At 36.0% G+C, this 25,571-nt stretch overlaps 1 protein-coding gene across 4 annotated transcripts in view; it reads left to right on the top strand.

Annotated features, from left to right (window-relative positions):
* LOC131675389 (anaphase-promoting complex subunit 1) overlaps positions 1 to 25,571 on the top strand; it is an 896,320-nt gene that overhangs the window by 131,428 nt on the left and 739,321 nt on the right. The window lies entirely within an intron of this gene.

Below are 25,571 nucleotides of genomic sequence, written 5' to 3'. Positions count from 1 at the left end.
TATCAGTTTCGATACAGCAAATTATTTATTAATTTTCAATAACTTATACGTAAGTAGATAAGCAATGTATGTCCTAGGACACAAAGGAGCTGTCTGTGTGTCCTGGGACATAAAGGAAGCCGCCAATGCATAAGCCATATGCGTATGTTTTGGGACACAAAGAGGCCGCCCGTTGAAGCTGTTGCGTTTTCGCAATAATTTGACATCTGGTTGTCCGCCAGTGTGCCCTTCGACAGAGTACCCTCCCCCCTCTATAGAGGTTGTTAAGGTAGGACGCTGTAGAAGTTGGTAGGGTGTTTGGTAAGCTATATGATGGTCTCTCTCTCTCTCTCTCTCTTTCTCTATCCCTCTCGCTCTCCTTCGACAGTAGAGCGCTTAGTAAGCTTATGCTGGCTAAGTGTGGGCTCTTGGAGAGGGCTAGCGTCTCTAGCTTGCTAGGCACGTACGCCGTATAGTGTAGGTGCTTCTCTCTCTCTCTCTTTCTCTCTTTCTCTCTCTCTCTCTGGCATTTGTTACGATTTATCTATGAATTCAAATAATATAAAACCCTTACTCGAGTTCTCAGAGAGTGGATGCTGGTACAAAACGGAGAACACACCTCAGTCCATTGCAGTTATTCAAGAGAGGCTTGAAGCAGCAGCAGCAGTCTCTTCCTAGTTCTCCTCTTCCAGTAGTGGTAGATTTTCTATTAAAAGTAAGTTTCTTATATAGCTCTCTAACTATATCCTAGTATTATCAAACAGTATATATTTAATTAATGATTGATTTGTTTTTTTATTGTAGAATGGATTTTTCGTCAATCAATCAAATTGCAAAATCAGCTTTCTTACCTAGAAACCCATGTCACAGTTCGATAAGAACTGTACATATATGATAACTAAATTAAGATGGTTGAACACTCGCTACGGATTTAGTGTAGTAGCAATAGTAGATGACAAATTTGAGGTATTTCTACCGAAGCGAATAAGCTTGGCGTTAGAAAAAAATGAGGAGATGCTGCAGAAATTGTATGAGACCACTGAGAAAAAGGAATTATTTCTACACCATCAAAAAGGCTCGAATTTTGAATTTAAAAATTAACTTAGTATAATGTATAAATGTGTATAGTAAATAAATTTCAATCATGTCTTTAATCATAATTTAATTATTCGTTCAAATCATTCATTGGAGAGGTATGAATAATGGTATAAATAATTATGCGTCCTTTCATCTGAATTTCGACTTAGTGTAAAGGTCTCATAAACAATGTTAGTAGTGGAAGGACCTCACAGGTAAGAGCGATTGTTGGGGCTCTTACTATTACCTAACAAAAAAAGTAAATAAATAAATAAATAAGAAAGAGAGAAGGGGGCGATTTCGGCGGCTCGAAAAGCGTAGTAGTGGGATTAGATTCTCAAATAGTGATAAGACGTTAATAGGAAGCCCATTCTGTTCGAAGCAGCAGTAAGAAGAAGTAGTAGAAGCTTAGCTATGCCAGCTATAAGAGACAACAGGAGATCTCCTTCCTCTTCTAAACATGTATGGTTTGCAAAAAAAGTTAGAATACATCATTTTCCATACGAAAAAAAGACTCTAGTAAAAGTATTTGGAAGCAGATAGCACGAGATCGCGTGCGCTTTCAAAGACATTTTGCTGAATTGAATAAAGTTATATCACGAGTATTATTCAAGAAACGTATACTGATGATGAATCGATTGCTTGGTCATACGAGGTTTGTCCGGAAAGTATCGGGCCTATCTTTATATTTTCGTGCTAGCGTTATTCTTTATCATCTGGTGGGTGGCATCCTTCAAAGTAATCCCCACTTGATTAAATAACACGGTTCCATCGATGTTTCCACTTTTCAAAACAGTCTTGGAACTCACTTCTAAAATGGAAATCTAATTCAAAGTAGAGGGAGGCCGTTATGGTGTCTCGAAAACCAAAGTAGTAAGGAGAGGTTTTAAAAGAGCTGCGAGCCTCGAAGAGATTTATTCTTTCTGAAGAATCGAGTAATAGCTGTTATAGCAGCAGTAGCAGCAGTGACAGTAGTAGTAGTAGCAGTAGAAGACGTAACATTCTAGATCTTTTTACCTACAGCAAGATAAATTTTGAAATGTTAAATAACATTGGAATGAAGCTCTTCGACGTACTTCCTGAAAAGAGACATCATGAATTGCATAAAAATCAGAATTGTCTTATTAGATTATTACATACATGAGGCAAGATGAATATCGAATTATTCTTGAACTCGATTGCGAGTTCAAAATTGTTCTACAGGACCGAATTTTAAGAGCAGTAATTTACCATTATGATCTTTTTATTGATCTATCCGACAGAGTTCAGAAATATGCATTATTTATTCAATATCATGGATGTGATCGATTTCAATTTATTATTTAAATGTATTTGTAAATCTTATTATATCTCAATAAAGATTGTATTATATCAATTTATTTTCTGGAGAGGTAAATGAGTATTAGTGTTTCTATTAAACCAGGCGTCGACTTGTCTTAATGGACTTATTAGTGTCGAATATAAAAATGGAATACCTCACACGTAAGAGCGAAGGTTGGAGCTCTTATTCTTAAAATAAAAAAAAATAATGTAATATTTATAAATGGAAACAACATTATCTATTTAAATACAATCTAGATATATATAAATTTATATTTATAATTCATTGATTTATAGTCTCCTTATTCATCCAAGAATTGTGAGTATTATTAAAGCTGAGCCATTTTACGAAGACTTCATTACCCCGTCTTCTGACAATTTTTTCTACAAGATAGATATCAGGATACATAGCTTTCTGCAGTTCTTGCTCATAAAAACCATCAACAATGGGATTTTCTTGATAATCTAGTACGTGATATGTTACAGGTTTAGTTCTCGAAATACGATGAATAGTAAAAATTTCTGTAGACCAATTAGGCGTATATCCTTTTTCAAAAACGTGTTTAGACTTGCTTACTCGTACTTTATCTCCTACCTGGAATTTCGGTTTTTTGTAAAGACGATGATCGTAAGAGAATCGTGTCAAGACCTGCATTTCATTTTCTTTAGTCACGTCTTTAGGCTTCATATTTATTGTACGATGTTTTCGATTATTATAAGATTCTATTAAACTGGGGAGAAAGTCAATCCACTTATAATTTCCTATTAAACTGAATTTTTTCAACATAATATTTTTTAGTGTTCGATTGAAACGTTCACAAATTGATGCTTTAAGATTGCTATAAGTATAATATAGGTTTATTTCATATTTTTTATTAGACCTTTGTTCTCTATGGAATAGCCTGGCATCTCAACAAGATCAGATTGCCGTGACTCATCTATTCCGCGTATGTCGACTTTTCAACGAGAATAGTTTCGAAGTACTAGTTTGTATCATCCACCACTCTTTGATGTTTCATTTTCATTATATTGTTAAAATTAATGCATAAAAATAAACGATATATTCTTTAAGTCTTTGTCCTTGTTATTATTATTTTCTTGTAAATGTTTAATCGCTTCTCGTTACGCTTGTAATTCCGACCTTCTGATATTTAAAGATTTTCTAAGATTATTTATCGCAGTCGTAAGCGTAGTAACGTTAACTTCCCTAGTTTTTCGCAACGTTCGTAAGTATACAGTATCATTACTCTCCTGAAGATCGCCTATATTACAAATTCTTTTGCTATCCACGTCGTATTGTTCGTCTTTAGTGATTTTATACCCTACACCAGGAGGACCTCGATTACCTCCCATTTTATTCAATTTACATCCAAACACATCAACACTCATTTTATTACTCAGGAATATTTAGGATTCTCTTACTATATATAGCCAGCTTCACTTAATTCTTCAATGATTGAATGAATTTCATTAACATGACTAGAATTCCCGGGAGTTTGTTCGGTGATAAGCAATTTCAATCAATTAAGGAGCTCGTTTAAATCATCCCAATATACATAATTAAATAATTGCTATTTTTGCTTGCTATTTTTTAGTTAGGAAAAAGACCTCTTTCATCAATAGTCGATTTTCGCTTATTAGCTCTAATTCTTCAAGATAAATTTCGACCAATATACTTTTTTAATTTATTTACATGCTTATTGCGATATTTTCCATTTGTTTCGTATTTCTTTCGATGAGCGTTAGTGATTTCAAGAATTTGTATATAATTTTCAATATCCGATGAACTGATTAATTTAGAAGCAGGTTCTTTACGAAAGAGAAGTTACATTAAACCAGGCGTTTTGCTGTATGCTTTATCATTCACAGTCACGTTATCGTTTTAGAAGGAAATTGGAGAATTGCCTAAGTCATATGTATTTTCTTGCAAGCGAACACCAAATGTCTTGTCTAAATTACTTTTCTGCTGAGGTTCATGCAATAGTCGAATATATTTTCCTACAATCGAATCATCCAATAGCTGTTTTTGTTGTTTTAGTTACATTTGAACTAACTTTGTCTAAATTTATTGCAGTTGTATCAAGTAATGATTCAGTAGTCTTATTAAATTCGTCTTGATCAGGATCATTATCAATAGAAATGGCGGATTTAAATGTAAAATCAAGTGATTGCAATGTAGAATTTGATTCATAAACAGTACTATTGAAATATCGAGATTTATAGGGAGTGTCAACTATTGTTTTTTACTTGAAACTTTATCGAACGTAATTTTCTTCTCCTTGTTCGTTTTCTGTTCAGTATTATCGTTAGTTTTATCCATAGCTACCTCCACAAGTTTCTTCAATGGATCGACCATAGGTTTAAAAGTTTCATTCAATGTATTTTCTAAATCAGCTTTGTCACGTTTTATTAGTTGATACTTACGTCTGATGGTATCACGAGCCTCAGATAATTGCTCGAGCATCTTCTTTTCTTTTTCAATATTAGCCATGTTGACGCTTGTAATTTCGAAAGTTAAATTCATTCGTTCACTCCGCTATATTTATAGCAAAAGAATCGAATCCTTTTCTATACCGTCCATGATTGATTGGTTTATCTCTATCAATAACTATAAATCCATGATTATCTTCTCTCGAATCTGAGTTAACATGATCGTTATAAATATGTTTAATAACCATGTCATATTGTCGAAACAAAACTAGTAAATTCACATTATATTGAATGAGATACTTCGGTATGCGAGCGTATGATTCAGATAGAAACTATCTACTTTTTTATGTCTTCACGTACAGAATTATGCTCCCCGTTGTACTGCTTTTCAGTGGCTATATCGTCAAAAATCATGATGGAATTTGGATGAGCTTTATCTTGTGAAACAACTTTCTCATGCTCACTAAATGCATGATATTGTATACCATTAATCGGTTTGAATAAATCTTTTACAAATTTATACTTTGGTTGATTGAGGGACTTTTCTACTCTAAGTCCATTAGGATTAGTGATTAGTGTTAGCAAACTGTTAGTTTTCTCACGGTTACTAGGACCATAGAAAACTGCTCGTATACTGTTAGGTAGAAGTTCGCCATGTCTTTTTTTTCGTTTTTCCGTCTCAACCACACTATCAAAATTTTTGATTTGTAACTTAAGTGGTTTCTTTTTTAAGTCCATATTGTTTTCTAGTCAACGATTAAACGACAAATGAGACTACTAACTGTAAAAAGACTGTATATATATGTTTTAGTTTCATTAAGACTTTGTCTTCTGATGAGATATGATCATTTGTTGCAAAAGAAAGACTGGTGGTGCTGGCTTAGTGTATAAGATCATTAATCACTTACCATTCGAAGCTCATTTGCCTGATTATCAGTATTGCGGATCGGGAACTAAAGTGAAAAATCAACTTGCTCGCGGTGATCCTGCAAAAAATACGCTAGACGCTGCTTGTAAAGATCACGATATTGCTTATTCTCACAATCGAGAGAACATTGACGCCAGAAACGAAGCCGACTAAATTTTAGCTAAACAGGCCTGGGACAAAGGGCAAGCGAAAGATAGTAGTTTTGGTGAGAAAGTTGCTGCGTTTGCTGTAGCCAACATAATAAAAGTTAAAAGTAAACTTGGTATGGGTATTACAATTTTGAAACGAGGAAAGAAACGAGGCAAGGGATTAAAAAGTCGTCAACAACAACGACGGCGACGAAAGTCATATGTAAAAAATAAAAATCTATCAATTGCATTGAAAAAAGTTATTAACGCTGCTTCGAGAAGTGTTGTGCCAAGTAATAAATCACTCTTCATCACTCGTTCGGCTATAAAAGGCGCTAAAGAAGCTGTGAAGAAGGTTGGAGGAAGAAGAAAAATAAATATGCCTCGTATTTTACCGATTCCCTGTAAAGTGGATGGAACTCTTCCTTTTTTAATTCCATTATTTACCGCTTTGAGCACCACTGGAGCTCTAACTGGAGGAGTTTCTTTAATAGCAAAAGCCGTTAACTTTGCTAAGGTCGCCCAAAATTAATTGAAAGAAGCTTATAGATACAATAAAACTATGAAAGCTATTGCTATTGCTAAAGAACTTTATTTCGAAACGCATCGTAAAGTTTATGGTCTTCATTTGAAACCATATTCAAGTGACAAAGGTTTAAAAAAAACCTCGAAGAGACCTCACTTACTTAGTCGAACCCTGATATATCATGATATAAAAAAATATGCTAAAATACTACAAATTGCAAATTTTTGAGGTGTTTTCATGTGTAATGCTCTACCAGCCGGTGGACCGCGATGTCAAGAAACAGCTATTGTAAATTTAGATGATGAAAGTGGACCAGGTACTCATTGGGTAGCATATAAAAAGACTGCTGATGAGATTATTAATTTTGATAGCTTTAGTAATCTACAACCATCTATAGATCTATTTCTTTATCTCAAAGTTAATAGAATCATGTATAATTATATTAGATATCAAGAGTTTAATACATACCATTCAGCCATCTTTGTCTCAAATTCCTTTAGAACAAATTATATAAGAGACGACTAGTATAAGAAATACTCATTCAACGAATGACTATCATTTGATATGAATTTGTCGTGGAGAATACACTGACATTGAGTCTCTCGGGAACTTTATCCGTACTCGAAACACATTATTTTCCATCAGTCGAACTGATACCAAACATAAAATATTTCTTGGTCTAGTTGAGCTATTAACATTTAATTTAATACCAAACATTCACATTGGTTATAATAAATTTTATATTGAAGGTCAAGAAGCTATCACTTTATAGCTACGAAATAGAAGATATTGAAAGCTTTCTCAAAGAAGCATTAGCACCTCAAGGCATATCGTTTAGCCTGAAACCAAATAATAATACTTTTCGTAGTGTCATCCAGTGCAATTAAAAAATACATTTTGAACCAGAGGATTCTATTGGATCAATTTTAGGCTTCATTAGACCCACAGTCGTTGAAAACGAAACGCATAGTTCTGACTTAACCCGTGACTATTCTGAAAGTTAATGGTTTACGTGTAGAGTGTAATATTACTACAGGCTCGTACATAAACGATCGCAAATTATATATTATATATGAATTTTTCTCAGCAGTGCCACTTGAATATACGATTATAGAAGTTCCCTCTCATGTCATTTACCTTCCAGTCGCTGTGAGGAGCATTGATCATTTTCAAATTCGTATAGTTGATCAAGACGGAAACCTAGTTAACTTTCGAGGAGAAGTTATCATATTGCGAGTACATATAAAAGCCATATCTTAGTAATGGGTATCATTTACAATATAAAGACCGGCCGAGGCTATATTAAAAGACAAAAATGTTAATCAGCGACCGGTCAACAGCGACCTATCAGACTGCTCACAACTCAGAACATTCAGTTCCTGAAAAGCTTGAGACTAAAAGTCGTTGAAACTCATGGAAGAAAATATTGTGCATATTAGTATGCTGTATAAAACAACAACAACAATATGAACGGAATTTTAGACATTCATTCAGTCGCTTTCGATAAGTCTATAGCTCATTATGAAGTTCGTGCGCATCAGCGTTATTCATTATCACATTTCAATAATAGTGATGAAATCCATATAGTAATTCAAGATCAAGATTTATCTCGGCTTCTATCACGCAGTATGATTCATATTTGTGGTCGGTTGACCAAGTCGGACGGTACTACGCCAGTGGAGAACACTTTATTAGTCAACAACGCCCTCTGTCATTTGTTCGAAAAAATACGATATGAAATGAATGCTATTGAAATTGATAATGTTAAAAATGTAGGCTTAACGAGCCTCTTGAAAAATTATCTTTCACTTAAACTATGTCAAAGCTCTATCGCTGAAAATACCTGATGGAATAGTGATAACAATGAAGTTTTGATATGTAATGCTCTAGTTTATTTTGATGTGACTATCCCTCTCAGTAATTTAATGGGCTTTGTTTAAGATTATCGGAAAATTGTAGTCAATGTCAAGCATGAACTTATTCTCACATGATCAAGAATTGATTTGAATGCTATTTTCAATACTCCAGTAGAGAATCCTGCTGCTTCAGAAAAATCAAAAATTAGTTTAACTGAGGTTAAATAGTTGATGCGATATGTAATGGTTACGTACAAAGAAAAAATCAAATTACTCAATCAAATTGGATGAGATCGTGCAATTACAAAGAGCTATCTTACTTGGGAAATGTATGAGTATCCAAAATTACCTCGTACATCAAATCATGTTTGGAGTGTTTAAGACTTCCAATCAATTGGAAGAACCTCGCTTTGTTATTTTAGCTTTTCAAACTAAACTCAAAAGTTCAACGAGTGTTAATTCTAGTAATTTTGATTATTGTAATATTAGTAATGTGAAGCTATTGCTCAATTCACAATGCTATCCATCTGGAAATCTCAATTTGAATATCAATCAAAATCAGTATGCTGTTCTCTACGATATGTATACTACTTTTCAAAACGTTCACTATGGTAAAAAAACAAGCCGTTACTCAATAAAATAGATGTCATTAATAGAGTACCGCTAATACTTATAGATTGTTCCGATCAAAATAAAACATTAATGAAACATTAATGAAGCATAATTTTTAGCGAACTTAGTATAAAAATTAACAAAACCAAGAAAGCTTTGCAAGCTTTTCAAATTTTTCGGAGCTTTATATTTTTGAATGATCTCCAGTTTTCATGTCTGCGCTTTAATTCCCGATGGAGTGATTATGTGGCCTAGGAATTCAATCTCTTCTTGAATTAACTTTGAGTTTAAAAATTTAAGCGTTTAATTATCCCGGCGACAACAAGTAAAAGTGTACGAAGATGGTGAATATGTTGATCAAAAGTCTTCAAAATACATATAATATCGTGAACGAAAAGAATTGTTTGAAGTCGCCTATCGATAAACTTAATGCCCTGACTAGTGCTGCAATGCTCATGCAGGTACCAAAAAGCATGACGTTAAATTCGTATGTGTTTCCTTCAATTACGAACGCAGTGTATTTTTTACTGTTTTCATCTAGCAGAATTTGCCAAAAACTACTGGTCAGATCGAAACTAGAAACACATTTGACACCGAAACATTGCTGGAAAATATCATCCATGTGCAGTGGAGATTCATAGTCTTATATTAATTTCTTGTTAAATTTACGCGCATGAAGGCAAAATCGAACCAATCCCTCTTTCTTAATGCCTATCACAATTAGATTAATATAGTTACTCTTTGATTTCTGTATGACACGATTATTCAACATATCCTTAATAGCAATTCGAACATTTTCACGATAATTAAGTGGAATAGGATACTGCTTCGAGAAGTAGGGCTCTTTGTCCTTTAATACTAATTTATGAGTATAGACTCTCAGCAGCCCTAGTTTTTCGAAATACATCCCGGAATTCGTACACGAGCGCTGCAATCTTATTTTATTGATTAGCGGTTAGATTTGAACATTCTCCGATTTTTTCACTGATCTCTCCCCGAGTTAGCTCCGCAGCATTGTCTTTCGCGACCCCAGCGTCTAATGTATTTCGGGATACGTCATTAAAAGAGAATAGTTCGTCATCAAAACCAATATCAGTATTATACTGAATCGCGAAACTTTCGAACTTTTTTCCGTCGATATAAGTTTCGTTGTAAGGTAGGATTTCTAATTGATTATCTGTTTCAATAGGTATTAATTCGTTGGACGTGTCAAGGCTTAGCTTCACGTTTTTCAGCGTATCATATCCGATTATGCACTCTTTTATAAGTTTTAGAACAATTAAAAAGATAGTGTCATAGAGCGAGTTTTCCCATTCAACTGTAAAATAAATCTGTTTTTTAACCTAACGGTTTTTTTATCTGTTGCAACTTCAAAAAAAGCGTAGGCTTTTCTTTATAAGTGCTCAAGTTTTGATTATAAAATTCCTCCAGAATCGCAGAAAATCCGCTTCAAGAATCAAGCAGAACTTTCACAGGTACATTTTCTAACTGTAAGTTAATGTCGGAGCATTTTTGACTTATTGGATCGACCTCATTATTCGATAAATTACCGTTTATTTCATCACGGGGATCATCAAAAAATGTTAATATTTGTTTCTGTTTTAATTTGTTATTGTTTTTATTTTTTATTGTTGATACCCGTTGTTTTGAGTCATCCGATTTTCGGGAAGTAACAGTTATTCGTTTCCCGACGATGTACTCGGAGTACTCACGGCTAACGAACTATTATTTGACTTTGTTACGTTTTTCGTTGTGTTGAATTTATCGTTACATGTTTTTGTAGTTTGTTTCGCTGTTTTGACCGTAATACTATTAACATTATGCTCCGACCCATCTTTTTGCGCATTTCGTGAGCTTACATCATTATCGAGCGAAGACAAAACTGATAAATTCAGAAATTTTCTTAACGTGGAGAGCTTGCACCAGGAAGTGCACATCTCTATTAAAATGCCCCGATAATTTATCGATAAGCTCTTCTTCATCTAAGTTTTCATTTATATCGTACGCTAGATTAATGTTTCTGAGCGCATAATTGTATCGCATGAGCTTTCCGAATTCGATTTCTCTCGTGATGTTTCTACGGATCTCTGCGTTCCAAAATTTATCTTTAAACAATTTCTCGAAATCATGAAAGTTTTTTATTTCGTGCTGCAGGAGCTCGTACCACGAAGAGTTCACGCCCGGCATTGATTGCAACAATAAACATACTAGTTGAGCGGTGCTATAATTGCTCGTTTGCAAATAACGCTTAAAGTCGTTCAAATATTTAATCGGATAATATTTGTAGCTCTCGTCGAACGTTGGGTAAGTCAATGAGTTACTTAATCGTTTCAATTATTGTTTCGTTAATGCATGAACGATTGTTATCATTACCTTTTAATTTTTATATTTCTTGTAAAACCAGCGACGAGTTCTCTTTAACTTCGTCGAGAATATTCTCTTTAGTACGTATGATGTCGCATAGATTTTCATCGTAGCGATCCCGCAAGCCCGAGATAGTCTCATTGGCTTTTTCTAGACTAGTTTGCAAAAACAAGATCAAATCTGCTTGCGCGCTTACTTTGTTTGCTAATCGATCGATTTTAGTACATAAATTGTTAATCGTTTTACACGATGGAATGAAATCATTTTGAAATTTAATCTGATCGTTATGAAAGCTCTTTAGTTCATAAACTATCGCGTGCTCCTAATCATGTATCCGTTTTTCTTATTCGGTTCGCTCTTTCCCGATTCTCGACTCATTTATTTCGTTATGAATCGTCTCAGTCGAATTATAAAAACATCCCTTTTTATTCGGTATTTTGCCGAATTTCACCGTACGTGTAATTAAATGATATGGTGGCGGGTGACGCTATCAAGCACTTTGAGTGTTCATAACTTTCTCGGAGTGGGATTTATGAATATTAACTCATTGAGGAAAAGTATTGAAAGATTTTTCTTTCTGGCGGAGGATACCACTTACCACGTTTCTGGTGTCGCTGAGAGCTGGTTTATAAGAAGAGGTCACGAGGTGGGGTATACCAAATGAATCGGGACAAATTGAGCGTATTCTTTTTGAAAAAAAAGTACTCGTGTTTCGCCGTTTTGTTCCATAGGCCTTCTGAGCCAAGAAAACAAATAATGATTTTCAATTTTAAACGTTTGATTCAATAACTTCATGAATTGACGGATATTTCGGACAGTCTCATGGATCATTTTTGCATATGTTATACATGATTTCTGTGTATTTTCTTATATAAAATATGATGGTACTTTTTGTTTTATCGTAAGGTGCACCAAAAAAGCGCTAAAAGTAAAAAAACACTGAAAAAACACAAAAAAAGAGATTTTTACGTGTGTTGTCATAAATAAAATTAGTTTGTTTGTGTCAGATCGTACATCTTCAATATAGTAAAATATCAGATATGTATTTTTTTTAAATACTTTCTGTACATACATATTTTTTATAAGATTTGAATTTTCTGTTATTTTTTGTTGCAGTTTAAAATACTATATAAAAAATTATATATTACTATTTAAATATATATATATATATATATATATATATTATATACGTACACTTCAATAAAATACAATCTAGTACAGTATTTGTGAAAGGAGAATAGGGTAGGGATCAATGTTCTGTAAATAAAAACCAAATTTTATAGATTTATTGGCATCAAAATTTATTCTTTTTGGTAAATTGAAGGATGGTATCCAATGAGTCGATAGTTTTCTGAATAACAAGACCAAACTTTCCATTGGGTTCTTGTAAGCATATAAAAACTTGAGAAACTAATTTTCCTGATGCTGTCAGGATGTACTGCGCTGTATAAGAATGTGTAACCTTGTTTACATCTCCAATATGTACCTTAACTCTCTTTTGAAATATCTGGCGAAGTCAAGTTCAACTCATTTTTTAAATAAACCTCATCAGACTTGTCTGTTTCAAGATTATCAATAAAATCCATCATGTAACCAGAAAATTCTTTACCCATTATTATTATTAAGTTTCCCGTGCTTTTTCTCCAGTCGGTAACACGTGGTCGTGAGTGAATGTGTGCGTGTGCTCTCTTATTTTGTTGTGCGCTCCATTCCATCCGTCTGATCGCGTTCATCTAGCTTGCTTTGCCAATTTCTCCAGTTTTGATGTTCGGACATGTAAAAAGTTGAGTGTTGTACGACTGGTTTTATTTTTCAACGTAGTCTGCTATTAGTTCGATACACTTGGCCCAGCGATGCTCCAACTTCTTAACCCGTCTAAAAAATACGTTTCCTCGAGGTCTGAAAAGTAGGCTTCCGTGGCAGCGATTACCTCCTCATTCGACTCAAATTTCTGCCCGGCGAGTGACTTTTTCAAGTTTGGGAACAAAAAGAAGTCGCACGGGGCTAAATCTGGAGAATACGGTGGATGTGGCAGCAGTTCATAGCCTAATTCGACCAATTTGGCCATGGCGACGGCGGAGGTGTGAGCCGGTTCGTTGTCATGGTGGAAGGTGGTTTTTTTCTTCGACAAATGGTGTCGTTTTTTCTGCAATTCGACGTCGAATCGGCCCAATAATTCGGCATAGTACAGCCTTGTGACCGTTTTGCCCCTCTTCAGGTAGTCGATGTAGATCACACCTTGTGAATCCCAGAAAACGGTGGCCATCACCTTTCCGGCCGATAGGGCAGTCTTCGCCTTCTTCGGAGCACTTTCACCGGGTAAAGTCCACTGTTTCGACTGTTCCTTGGTCTCTGGTGTATACCAGTGGATCCATGTTTCGTCGACTGTCACGAAACGATACAGAAACTCCTTCGGATTGCGCTTAAACAGCGTCAGACATTGCTCTGAAGTTGTCTCACGGTTGCGCTTGTTGTCCGGAGTGAGCGAACGCGGCACCCATCGCACCGACAGCTTTCTCATGCCCAAAATTTCATGCAGGACATGACCCACGCGGTCTTTTGAGATGCCTCCGATCTTAGCTATCTCGCGCACCTTCAATCGTCGATCTACCAATACGAGATCGTGAATTTTTGTCACGTTATCCTCCGTGGTAGCCGTTTTCGGAGCACCTCGACGTGGCTCTTCAAAAATCGACGTGCGACCACGTTGAAACTCGTTAAACCAATTTTTGACGGTCACCATCGAAAGAGAAGAGTCACCGTACACAGCATCCAAGCGTTTTTTGATTTCGCTACGCGATTTCCCTTCCAAAAATAAGAATCGAATCACCGACCGATACTGCTCTTTTTCCATTTTTCATAAATCAACGGACACACTTCCTTTCACACGCTCTCAAAAATAAACTACAACTCCGATCCGGCTGAAATCTTGACAGTAACCATCGAGAAGATTGTACTACGTGATAGAATATTTCTTTTGCGAGAGTGGCGCCATCGGGCGGTGAGGCTTAGTACTTATAGGACCACCCTCGTAGATATTGAACAAAATTCAGAAAGACTTGATAAAGGTAAAATTTTAGAAGGAGAAATGAAAAGAGTGTCTTAAGAAGACGTTATATTGTTGAAAAAGAAAAATCACCTGATGAAGACAGTGATGTTGTTAGTACAAGAGATGCACATGTAACGAGAGTAGGCAGTTGCCTGTTTCTTGTCGGTCCCTCTGCGTCTCCTCTTTGCCCTTGGCAAGGCTCAGTGGTCAGTATTTAGCGCACTTTCTTCATGTGCTTAACACTCTATGTCTTTTTCAGCCGCCATAAATTGCCATGCTCAGCCGAATAAGCCGGAGGAAAACGTAAGATAAGAGAGAGAGAGAGAGAGCGCTCACGTGAGCGCACACTAAGCAGTTATTAGACAGGTGGGCGACGCGCGACCAACCAGCGTTTCGTCGCACACCGCCTTAAACAAAGCTAAGTAGGGATAGTCTACGAGAGCTCAGTCACTGCCCGCGCAGGAGTATTGCGTGGCGTCACTCTATGTCAGCCAATAATCGAGGTCAGTTGATCAAGGAATTAGCTCGCGCTGCCGTTCATCTTGGCAATTGTTTCCCTGCGAAGAAGAGGTTTGGCTGCCTTGCATCCTGAACGGCCCCACGAAATTTCGAATCAATGCTCGCGCTGCTAAGCAAGGTAGGATAGTGAATCCTCTTGCCGCAGCGAGCGAATTTATACTTGCAAAATTGGCTCCTTTTTTACGCTTGATCGCCCCTACAACGCTATTTTTGAAATTGATATAAACTTTGTACATGTTTTGTCGCAAAATGGCTCGATCAAAATTGAAATTTGATGATTTAAAAAATTAAGTGTGAAATAACGAATTTTTTAACATAAATCGTTTCTCGAGGAAAAATGTCCTTTTAAATTTATAAGTGATATAATTTTTGATAATCAAATAACACAAAATTCACAATAAATTTACGGAAAATTTTTATATAAAAAAATCGCTTGTGATTAGTGCAACATTACTCAAAATAAAAACGATTAATATACCTATCCAATTTTGAATAATAATTAAAAAACCAATTTGCAAATTTCTTTTTTAGCCATTTAAAAATGAGCAAATTGGTAACGATCATTATCATTAATTTTACAGATATAATCGAATCGCTATCTAACAACGCAATTTCAATTGTTTAAATAAGTTATATATTTTTTAATTATTGATAACTCAATGGAAAATTAGTTACCAAAGTGTCAAATTCTTGCTTCTCTGTTTCAATACGTTACGAACGCAATTGCATATTCGAATTAGCAACATAATTATTTATTGCAAAATAACTAACGGTATTAACTTTTAAATTAAATTAAACTAACAAATACATGTTTGATGACTACAATAACATGAAATTCAAGATCAGCGCATCAAAATTGACTAAAAAATGCTTTTGTTCATTAGAAAAAACTTTGCACGTGTCGATTTTGCATTATAAACAATAAATTTCCCACGCCCGTGACGTCATACTCCTTATATGGTCTTGTTTCCGCCGAATTGCCCTAACACATTTACATTTATGTGAGAAGAGCGCCTTTGCTCAATTACCGCTTTTCTTTACTTTTCTCGTGCACGACGAGTTGCTATTTTGCAGTAGGAAAAAGGACAAATCAGACTAGACTGTTACACTTATGATGCACTCGTTGTCCTAAATTGGCCCACAAATTGTAAATAGATTCAGAGATCACTTATTGCCGAACTATACCATGATACAAGGTATTACAGGAATAGCTGAAAGAATAATAGATGAATTAATTCCTTAAATAGACTTTGACGGGCACACAAACAAGTTTAACTTCAAAGCTATGGAAAACGTGCCCGAACCATCCACCGGTTTGGAGTCAAATTTCTTGGAGCAATGGGACCTACTAGTCCTTTTCCTACTTTTGCGAGAGAGTAAATAAACGGTACATGGAGGAGCATGGATCATCTAAGATCAAGCTAGACTTCAGAACAATCTGCTTTCTTCGTGAAATGTGTAGGCCTGATGGAAATCACACGAGGATAACGAGGATTATACGCCCATCTAAAAGTGCATTACGAAGCTCGCTGGTGATGATACGAGTACGTGACCGAACATGGAGATTTTGTATCGACTTTCGAGACCTGAATGAAGTAACGATAAAAGATACGTATCTGCTGCCTAACATCTACTCAATTATAGACTAGCTACGACATGCAAAATATATTAGTACAATTGACCTAAAACGGGTATACGTAGGGAGTGATCTAGGTTGCGTAAAATAAGAGAAATCATTTCTAAATATAAATTAATAGAAGTTTATGATCTCATCTAAATGCTTGTATCGTGAGAGTTATTCACAATTTCATAAGTGAACGTTACAATGTATCGTCGCTCGGAATTAACTTTTTTCCATTGTTAAAGGATAAGCAAAAGTTCTTCACTTTGATCGATGATAAAAATTGAACCACTTGATGGATCTGGCTGAAACATTGACAGTATTCTACTTACAAGGAAACATTCCTAACCCTTTGTCTCCGATTTTGCTGCAATTTGAATATATTATAACTAATTGTAAAATAATAAAATAAAAGTTTTCTAAAGGATAAAAGCCACCCTAAGAAATCATCTCTCCGAGAAATTTTCTATCAATACATTTGATTTCAAATAATATTTTTCAATAAAACAAAATGGAGAAAATTTTCTTAGGAAAAAGCAACTGACAAATTTTATAAGTATAAATAGATCAGTGACACTCCTTTGGCCAGTTATCGGTGTCGCTCTCACTGCGAGTCCGACTCTGCAGTTGCTGCTGCCAGTAAATTTCTCCTCTCTCTTTTCTCATTAACTAGACTCGATCTGGATGTTACACCAACACTTGTTGACAGCTACCATACATCTACTCAAATTCTTCGCGCGCGTCCTCTCTCTCTCCTAATCGTTCGCTCTCGTATCTTTAATGCCGTCGATTCGCGAACAATAATAATAAATAATCAATAATCGTTACAATGCAACGATAATCAATATTCGTTGTGAACACATATTCAATAGGAAAACGTGCTTATTTTGCATGAAACAATATCCAGTTATTATACGTTCATATCAGTTATTCAGTTTAAAATTATTTAGTAGAAAGTAAGTTCAAGCGCTAAGTGATATTGATTGTAATTATCAATGACGTAATATCCTTATTCTCATTTAAGTAGATCTTCTTAAATATTTGTAAAGGTATAATGCTTAGTTATTGTTTATGCTTAATAAATAAGTTTCGCGATTAAATATATATCTGCATTTAAATTCTTAATATTAGGATAAGGTTCATTGAATATGCATAAATTATATACGCATACCACTTGGGTCCTTTCGAGCACAACATTGCATTTTACAAAGATGTATGGCCCAACGTTTCAAGGATTCAATTTATCCTTCTTTTCAAGATAAACACGTACAATTTTCGAAACTAAATTTTCAAGAGACAACTCATAAACAAGCTACCTGAAATATAATCAGTACTTCTCATCATCATCATTAATTACTGTGAAATTGGTTACGAAAGATCAGTAGTTTATTCAATAACTTTGGAAAAAAGACGATTAATGAATAGTCAACATTTGAAAAGTGATCAAAACTTACGATTCATAGCAGATTAGTAACGTCATGGTGAATAAAATTAGAAATGAGTCGATAAAAAATTTATTTAGTATGTACTCATTGTTGCGACAAGCATTGAAAGTCATAGGCAGTGTATCCACACAGCATGAAATGTTGCTGCAAATTTTCTGCAAGGTTTCATGAAAGCTTTGTAACATGTCAGCAATATTTGATTGGAAATGTTTCAGAAATATTTATATGTCCATACGAAAAGAATGGCAGCAATATTTCGGAAAAGTATGCTGCAGCATGTCCTTAAATGACTCTAAAATATTTCAAGAATCATTGCATAAACTTTTATTCAAACATTTTTGTAGAATCCCTTGCACGAAAATATAAATATTTCTGCAATATTTTATGAAAATATTACTACAATATTTAAAAAAATATTATAACGATATTTCATGTAACATTGCAGTAACTTATCGAAACCCATTACAACAACTTTTTTTGGAACATTCCTGTAGCCTTCCTTGGACGGACATATTAATATTTCTAAAATATTTCAATGTGACTTTCCCAGAACATTTTCAGTAACAATATAGTAATTTTTCCTACAATATTTCTGTTAATCGGATTTCACATAGCGACATATAAATGTTTCTGAAATATTTCACTCAATGTTACCAAAACACTTCAAGAAATATTACAGCAACACATTATTTACAATGTTTTAGTAGTTTGTGTTACATGGATATATATAATATATATTTGTGTGCATGTATAACAAAAACTATGAAAATATCATATAGCAAGATTTCACGAAATATTTCTTATAAGTATTGCAAAATTTATAAGAAAATCTTTGTGGAAACTTTGTGAAAACTTTTTAAAGAATAAATATTTATATTTTAATTATGTTGAGTGGATTTTGACTCGAGGAAGGTAGTAGACGTGTCTTCACTGTGAGTGCGAGTTTTGTTGAGAAAGTTTGAGAGGAAAAGTGTTTGAGGAGAGCGATAGAGGTGAAACGAGCGTGGTGGCGGAAGAAAAGTGGAGTAGAGAGAGAGGGGTTTGGAGAAGAAAAAAAAGTTCAGACAAAAGTTGCTCAATATTAAGGGGGACATCTTTTGGTGACCTTGGATTCGACCTTGGACATGGCCCGTCAAGGTCATTTCAAGGTCAATGTTTTTTTTAATGAACCCCCATTTTTTATCATGGATTCGGATTCCTCGTGGAATTCTACGTTCAGTTAACATAACATATCTGGGGTCGGGGTGACCCCCACAGTCAAATAACCCCCCCAAAAGTCATTTCCGGGATAACGTTGTTTTATTAATTTTAACCTTGATGTTTACTGCGGATTCAGATTATACGTTAAATTCTACGTCTAGATGATGTTTAATGTACGGGGTCCCGATGTCCTCCCCTATTAACCCCCGCCCCCTGAAAGGTCGTTTAAAGGTTATCGTTATTTTTTAATGGTATTTATTACGGGTTTGGAATCCTTGTCTAATTCTACGTTCAGGTAACCTAACATATCTGGGGTCGGAGTGACCCCCACCCTTGAATCCACCCCAAAGACATTTATTTGAATGGTAATCCCGATTTTCACTGTGGATTCAGATTCTTCGTTAAATTCTACGTCCTGCTATGATGGCACAAGTGTGGGGTCCCTATGACCTCTCACTCCCTCCTCCCGAAGTCATTATACGGTTGACGGTATTTTCCAAAAAAAGACCTCTTATTTTATTCACCAGGCTTACAGTCCTCAATTCCTTGATCCTTTAGCTCTATTACCCTAAATCCTTATACCCTACCCCCAATTCCTCTACTCCCTAACTCAATAACCTACAAGGATAAGCCCAGAACGTTAATTCTCAAAGTCCTTGATCTCAAATTTCTTAATCCCGAAGCCCTGGTGTTCACTGTAGGGTATATTGGGCACAACGGTTTTCAAGATACTTACGGCCGATTCGAGACGATTAAGTTGTCTAAAATATTTTTCACTTGCTTTTACTTGAGTGAGAAATAAGTAAAGAGAAAAAAAATTATAAGTAATTACAATTTTGTTAGATGAGAAATTCGAAATTTTTATACTACTATTGTTTACTGCAGGGTTCATTGTACACTACCATTCTGAACATGGTTGACTACACTCCTGATGAAATCGCTGATATGTTGTTTGTTTTGGGAGAGTGTCAGGGAAATTATAACACAGCTGAAAGACTTTATGCAGAAAAATACCAAAATAGACGTCACCCTAACGCCAATACTGTTAGGACTCTAAAATTACGCGCACAAGGTGGAAATTTGCGTCGCCAACGCCAACACAATAACTATGGTGGAAATGACGTTCGAGTTTTGGTCATACTAGCACATGTACATATGAATCCTCACATAAGTTCGCGTCAAATAGCCAGGGAAAGCCGTATTCCAAAAACCACAGTTCTTCAGATTTTACGAGTCATGAAATATCACCCGTATCATATTACACTCACACAAGCTTTAAGTCCTAATGATATGTTAGAACGTACTCGTTTTTGTCAATGGGCCTTGCAAATGCTTGAGTTGGATCCAAACTTTTTCCAATTAGTACTTTTTTCCGATGAAGCATCATTCAAAAGTAATGGTAAATTGAATCGGCATAACTGCCACTATTGGTCAAATGAAAATCCTAACTGGTATCGACCGAGAGATCATCAACATCGCTGGAGTATCAATATCTGGTGTAAAATTGTGAGTCACTTGATTGGACCTTATTTCTTTGATGGAAACGTAACTGGACAAATTTTCTTGGAGTTTCTCCGTAATCATTTGCCTAGATTACTAGAAAATGTGGATCTAGCTACTAGACAGAGAATGTGGATACAACTAGATAGAGCACCACCACATTTTTCTGGCATAGTCCGAGGTTTCCTCGATAATGAATATCCTCAGAGATGGATTGGTCGCCGCGGCCCAGTCGCATGACCAGCTCGTTCGCCAGATAAGACATCACCCTATTTCTATCTGTGGGGATATCTAAAAAACGTTGTTTACCAAGTAGCACCAACCAGAAGAGAGGATATGATGGAGCGGATCCGACAAGCATGTGCTGCTATACACAGAAATATTTTGTTGAGCACGGTGAGGCAATTTCAGAGAAGACTTTATTTGTGCATTGCTGCTAATGGAAGAAATTTTGATCATTTACTAAATAGCTAAATAAAGTAATCACACACACACACACACACACACACACACACACGCACGCACACACACACCTCCCAGAGCATCGGTGTGAGCTTTGCTGCGTCGATGACGGGTATTGGCGCACCCGGGATCCTGAGCAATTGTGGTCTTTTCGAGACTGCGTTATGGAAGAGTGTAAAAGCAAACCGTGCTCATACCTGAAAGGTCGGAACGGCCGCAAACGGTTTCCCACCGTGTCGATAGCAAGGGCGGTTGATCAAAGAAATGCCTTATCCCGTCTAGGTAGGCGGACTGGATGGACCCTCCAGGCCTAGCTGTGTCTCGTGGGAATAAAAAACGTCGTCTTCAATCAAAATCCCAATCCCATCTAGGGAAATTTAGAAAAAAAATACACACACGCACACGCACAAACATACGAGTACACACACACGGTGGAAGGGGCAGGGGGGGATAAAATATCACAGAAGCATAAGAAGTGGGAATTTAGTGGTTATGGCGAGTCCCACACACAGCGAGTATCGAGCGGATCTCTTCGGTAAAAAAAATACACAATACAGGAGGGGGGAAGGTCATCGGGACCCCACACTTGTGCCGTCACCAGGACGTAGAATTTTACGTAAAATCTGCATCCACGATAAAAATCGAGGTTGCCATTCAACTAACAACGTTAACCTTCAAACCTTTGGGTGGGTTACCCCGCACACACACATGTCACGTTATCTTAACGTAGAATTAGACGAGGAATCCAAACGCGTAATAAAAATAGTAGTTACCATGAAAAAATAACGATCACCTTTAAACGACTTTTCAGGGGGCGGGGGGTTAATGGGGGGGGGGGCATCAGAACCTCGTACGTTAAAGATCATCTGGACATAGAATTTAACGTAGAATCTGAATCCGCAGTAAACATCAAGGTTAAAATTAATAAAACAACGTTATCCTTGAATTAATTTTTGGGGGGTTATTTGATAGTAGGGGTCACCCCGACCCCAGACATGTTATGTTATCTGAACGTAGAATTTCACGAGGAATCCCAATCCATGATAAAAAATGGGGATTCCCATTTAAAAAACCCATTGACCTTAAGATGACCTTGACGGGACATGACCAAGGTCGAATCCAAGGTCACCAAAAGATGTCCCCCTTAATATTGAGCAACTTTTGTCTGAACTTTTTTTTTTATATAACGCTTAGGAACTGAGTAATTTGAGGACCTCGATTAAAATGGACCACTCTGTATAGAAGGAGAAAACGAGAAGCAAAGAGGAATAGAAGTAGGTAATAAGGAAGAAATAGAGTATATGAGAGAAAAAATGGATAAAGAAAGTAGGATACACAATATAATACAGACTTAGAGGGTGGGTTAAGATGGGAAAAGAAGGGAGAGGCAGAGGACTGGTTAAGGGAGGAACTAGAAATGAAAGGGCAGATAGGGAATCTGAGAAGAATAAATGGGACAGCAGGGAGCGATGATCGGAGAAAGAGGAAAAAAGATGTGGCAAATTAGATGCGCTTCATGGGAACAAAAAGAAGAAATTATGAAGAGGAAAAAGAAACTGAGACAGAAAAAGATCTACATAGATCAGGACTGGACGTGGAAGCAGAGGAAGATAAGAGAGGAAGTAAGAAGGAAAGCGAGAGAAATAAAAAGTAAACGTAGAGAGGTAAAGAAGTGGCATAATGGGTTGAACTTAAAGAAAGAAGAATGGTGGTGGAGCGAGAAAGAGAGAAAAATGGTAGGATAAAGGGCGGAAGGGTTTCAAAAACAATAGGGAAAAGAGAGAGAGAGAGAGAGAGAGAGAGAGAGAGAGAGAGAGAGAGAGAGAGAGAGAGAGAGAGAGGGAAGAGGCAGTAATGATACTATTCTGGAATATGGCGGGGATTAGGAGCATGGAGAAAGATGACTGGGAATATGTTAGGGAATTTGATATAATAAAGCTAACCGAAACCTGGGTAAAGAGGCAAGGGGCAAAAACTGGGGTGGAGAAGCAACTGAAAGAGTATAACATAGAGTGGAAAGACTCAAGAAGGGAAGGAAGAAGGGAGAGAAAAATAAGGGGAGGAATAATGTTTGTAAGAGAGAGGAAATGGATGAGTAAGGTTGAATGGAAGAAAGAAAGGACAAGTGAGGTAATAGCAGAAAAAATATAGATCGGAAGAAGGAAATACATGACAGCAACGGTGTATATGCAACATGAGTAAAAGGTAAACTATGAATACCTAAGCGAAGAGATAGAGGAGAACAGAGGAAAAACAATAATTTTAGGAGGAGACTTCAACGCAATAACAGAAAATGAAGAGAGAGAATGAGAGACAGAAGAAAACCTAGAAGAAATAAAGGCCAAAGATAAAGTGTTAAACGCAGAGGGAGAAAAAATGATAAAATGGTTAGGAGAAATGGGCTTAGTGATAACGAATGGGAGAAAAGAAGAGGATGAAGAGGAGGAAATAACATGTATAGGAGCGAGAGGAATGTCATCGATAGACTATGTTGTAGGTAACGAGGAAGGTGATGAGGCAATAAAAAGGGTTCAAATAAAAGAGAGGGTAATGACGGACCACTTATCTGTCGAAGTGGAATTGGGAGACAAAATAGCAGAAGAAAGAAAAAAAGAGGAAGAAAGAATGATAGACGACTGGAGCGAAGAAGGTATAAGAGAGTATCAGAGATGGATAGACGCAATAGAGGGAACAGAAAAGTGGAAAGAGATAAAAAATAGAGTGAGGAACGCAGTCGTAAAAAAGAAGATAAGGGAAAAAAAGGATCGAAAAAAAGCTGGTGGAGCGAAGAATGTACGATAGAAAGGGATAGGGTGATGGCAGAGTTAAATAAGGTAAGAAAAGGGGAAGGAGACAGAGGCAAATACCTAGAAGCAAAGAGAGAATACAGAGAGGAAATAAGAAAAGCGAAAGAAGCTGAGGGGAAAAGAGTGGCAGAAGTAATAAGAAAAGATAAAACGAGAAGAAAATTCTGGGATAAAGTGAATAGCAAGAGGAAGGAAAGAATTGGATTAGATGAAAGTATAGGAAAAGAAGAATGGTTAAAGCACTTCAAGGGACAACTGGGAGAGAAAGAAAAGGAAAAAAGCAAAGGGGAAGAAACCGAAGACAGCGAAGGAGTGGAAAGTGAAGAAATCAAAGTAAGAGAAGTAAAAGAGGTAATAATAAAAATTAAAAAGAACAAGGCGACAGGAGAAGATGGTATAGCGAATGAAGCGTGAATGGAAGGCACGGAAGACTTGTTAAAAGATATGACAAAATGCTTAAACGGAATATGGAACGGAGAAGGATATCCGGAAGAATTGAGAAAGGGAATAATAGTACCAATATTTAAGAAAGGCAGGAAAGAAGTAGTAGAAAACTATAGAGGAATAACGCTGATGGACACGGGATATAAAATATATGCGGAAATACTGAGGAAAAAGCTGGAAAGAGAACTAGAAGCTAAAGAAACGTTAAGAGATACGTTGATGGGATTCAGGAAGAAAAGAGGAACAATGGACGCAATATATATGTATAAGGGAAAAAGGAGGAAAACTGTTTGTATTCTTTGCCGTCATGAAGGCTGCTTTATATCACAAAATAAAGAGGAAGAAAATATGGGAAACAATGAAAGAGAAAGGGATAGATAGAAAAATTAGGAAAAGAATAGAAGAAATATATAAGAAAACAGGAAGTAAGGTAAACGTTAGAGGAGAAATAATTTCGGAGTTTGAGACTTACAGAGGCGTAAGGCAAGGGTGCCCTTTGAGCAGCACGCTATTTAATCTTGCCTTCGCCGACCTGGAAGAGGAAATCAAACAGGTGCAAGAAGGAGGGGTAGTGATAGGAAGGAAGAAAATATATACATTAGGATAAGCAGATGATATAGTTATGATAGCAAAGAGTGAAAGTGGAATGAAAGCAATGCTGAAAAAATTAAAAAGGTACCTGGAAGAGAGGGGATTAGAGTTAAATGTAGGAAAATCAAAGATGAAGAAATGCAGGACAGGAGGAGGAAGGGGAATGGAAGAAGAATTCGAATGGAAAGGTGAGAAGACAGAGATGGTTAAAAAGTACAATTACTTGGGATATGTAATAAGCAGAAATAACGGAAATAAAAAGCAGATAATGAAGGTAGAAGGGAAAATAAATATTTGACTCGGAAGACTATAGGAGCTAGGAGAAAAACTATTTAAAGAAAATTGGGAGCTAAGGATGAACCTGTTCGACGCATTGGCGAAAAGCGTGATTATGTATGGAGCATAAATCTGGTGATGGAAGAGATATGAAGAAATAGAGAGATTACAACTAAAATACATAAAGTGGGTATTGGGATTAGATAGAAACACGCCAAGTTACTTAATACGATGGGAAAGACACACATACATAAGTACACATATACACAAAACACACACATTATTAATTACACAAACTGGACACGAGACACAGTTGTAATGTAAGAAATGAAAACCAAATGTAACATATAAGTTTTAAATAAATAAACTATATTAATTATGTTAGTGTTACATTATTACTTTAATTTATGTTTTTCTGTACAACTATATTAATCCTC

This window comes from Phymastichus coffea, unplaced genomic scaffold, assembly GCF_024137745.1.
Source record: "Phymastichus coffea isolate CEN01 unplaced genomic scaffold, Cenicafe_Pcof_1.1 PCOF00001, whole genome shotgun sequence".
Classification (NCBI taxonomy): Eukaryota; Metazoa; Arthropoda; class Insecta; order Hymenoptera; family Eulophidae; genus Phymastichus; species Phymastichus coffea.
This window is presented reverse-complemented; position numbering and strand designations above follow the sequence as displayed.